Source organism: Dipodomys ordii, unplaced genomic scaffold (genome assembly GCF_000151885.1).
Source record: "Dipodomys ordii isolate 6190 unplaced genomic scaffold, Dord_2.0 Scaffold179, whole genome shotgun sequence".
Classification (NCBI taxonomy): domain Eukaryota; kingdom Metazoa; phylum Chordata; class Mammalia; order Rodentia; family Heteromyidae; genus Dipodomys; species Dipodomys ordii.
In genome coordinates, this window is record NW_012267395.1 from 1055490 (window position 1) to 1057730 (window position 2241).

The 2241-nt window shown below is 55.7% G+C and overlaps 1 protein-coding gene across 1 annotated transcript in view; it reads right to left on the bottom strand.

Moving 5' to 3' along the window:
• The window catches only part of Lrrc24 (leucine rich repeat containing 24), a 5874-nt gene that overhangs the window by 2653 nt on the left and 980 nt on the right, over nucleotides 1-2241 (bottom strand).

Sequence of the window (2241 nt, forward strand, 5' to 3'; positions counted from 1 at the left end):
GGCGGCAGCGGCGGGGGAGCCGCGGAGCCCATCTTGGGCCGGGTGGAATGTGACGCCCTGAAACACAGGCCGCCAGGCCGAGCCAGCGCGGCAGAGGGCCTCCGGCCGGCCTCGACCCCGGGGCCTTGCGCTTGCCCAAGGCCGGCCCTACCACGCGAGTCCGGCCTCAGCTGTTTTGCTGGTCAGAGGCGAGTGTCAGAACTTTCCTGCCCGGGCTGGCTTTGAACTTTGATCCCATGGAACTCAGTCTCCTGCGTGTCGGATTACAGCTGTGCCCAGCGGAGTGCGTCCTTAGCACTCATGCTGTGGCCTCAACTTCGTGGTCCAGCTGTTACGACTTCAGGGAGGAGGTGGGCAGAACTGGTTTTGTGGGAGCCATGAGTAAGGCATAGCTCGATCTAGCCCATCGCTCCTGCTCTTCTGGGCATAGCTTGCCCCGAGCTGGGACTTTTTCTCAAGTAACTGATGGAATTGGAGGATAAGGGAAATAGTGGAAAAGTCAATTCAGAAGCAGTGAGCCTGTGGTCCCCAAGCTATTTCCCAAAAAGAAGCCTCTGCCTTCAGAGCAGATAAGTGGGAACTGGGGTGTTAGGGCCTTGGGCCACTGCTTTGCTGGTGTGTGTGTGTGTGTGGTCATTTTCCCCTTGCCCCAATTAGCAACTGAATTTCTAGTTAGCTTAAGTGGAATCTGGGAGCAATGTCCTGAGACCACATAGGAGTAGTATGGGGTAGCTTGTAGTTTACCCACACTTTTGTGAACCTAGGAATGGGAAGGCACCATGAGCCTTTGTGTGTGTGTGTGTGTGTGCTGGGGCATGAATCTAGGATCTGGGAGCTGTCCCTGTGCTTTTTTATTCAAGGCTAGCACTCTACCACTTGAGTCCCAGCTCCACTTTTGGCTTTTTAGTGGTTACTTGGAGATAAGAGTCTCACACTTTCCTGACTGCCTTTGAGTCAGGTCTCACATCTCAGCTTCCCTAGTAGCTAGGATTACAGGTGTGAATGCCTGGCTCAATTAGCACATTTTTTGGGGGGGGGGCGGTCACGGGGCCTGAACTCTGGGCCTGGGCGCTGTCCCTCAGCTCTTCAGCTCAAGACTAGCACTCTACCACTTGAGCACAGTGCCACTTCTGGCTTTTTTCTTTTTGCTTATGTGGTGCTGAGGAATCGAACCCAGGGCTTCATGCATGCAAGGCAAGCGCTCTACCACTGAGCCACCTTCCCAGCCCCACAAGCACAATTTTAAAGAAAGTTTTTTTTTTCGGTCACGGGGCCTGAACTCTGGGCCTGGGCGCTGTCCCTCAGCTCTTCAGCTCAAGACTAGCACTCTACCACTTGAGCCACAGTGCCACTTCTGGCTTTTTTCTTTTTGCTTATGTGGTGCTGAGGAATCGAACCCAGGGCTTCATGCATGCAAGGCAAGCGCTCTACCACTGAGCCACTGTCCCAGCTCCACAAGCACAATTTTAAAGAAAGTTTAGGGCAGAGAAGCCAGTTTGCCTGGACTGGGGAGACAGGGCTGAGGATATACTTGGTCCTAGCCTGCAGACTCTCGTGGCACGTTCTCTACTCTGTTTATTCACTAGGTTTTCCTGCCCTGAGCCAAGTTGAAAGATACCAAGTGGCCTTACAGTTTGTTTCAATCTGATCCTAAGATGCAACTCACAGGGTTATTAAAGTCACTTTGAGATGAGGTAATACCATAATAAAGTTTTAATAGAACAGCTTTGGGCAAGGCTGAGGCATTTCCCAGGTGTCTCAAAATGTGCGTGAGCCCCCAAAAGATGGGGGCATTCAGTAGGTCCCTGCGGTTAATTACATGAGCAGGATGAACTGGCCCAAGGCTGTAGGCCTTGCCCACCCACCCAAACTAGACCGCAAATCCTTTCCCCCTCTGGGCTGCTGCTCACAGGGACCCTCAGGCACACATCAGGGGCTGGCGCAGAAATCCTCTAAGGGTCCTGCTGGGCGGGAGTGAGAAGAGGGAGGCTAGGCCACGGGTGCCCATCTGTGCGGTGGGAGCCCTGTGTCGTTCTTCAGGCACAGCGCAGGCCTCCGGCCACGTCTCCGGGCAGCCCTAGGACTCGGTGTCCACGTCCCGCACACCGCCCCGCCCGCCCCTCGGGCGCCGCTGGGTCCCGGGTAGGGGTACGTTTTCCACGCCCCCTCCCTCCGCCAGGCCCTGAGGGGCACCCCCCACCTCCCCAGGCCGATGACCTTGGGCCGCGCGCCCCCTCACCT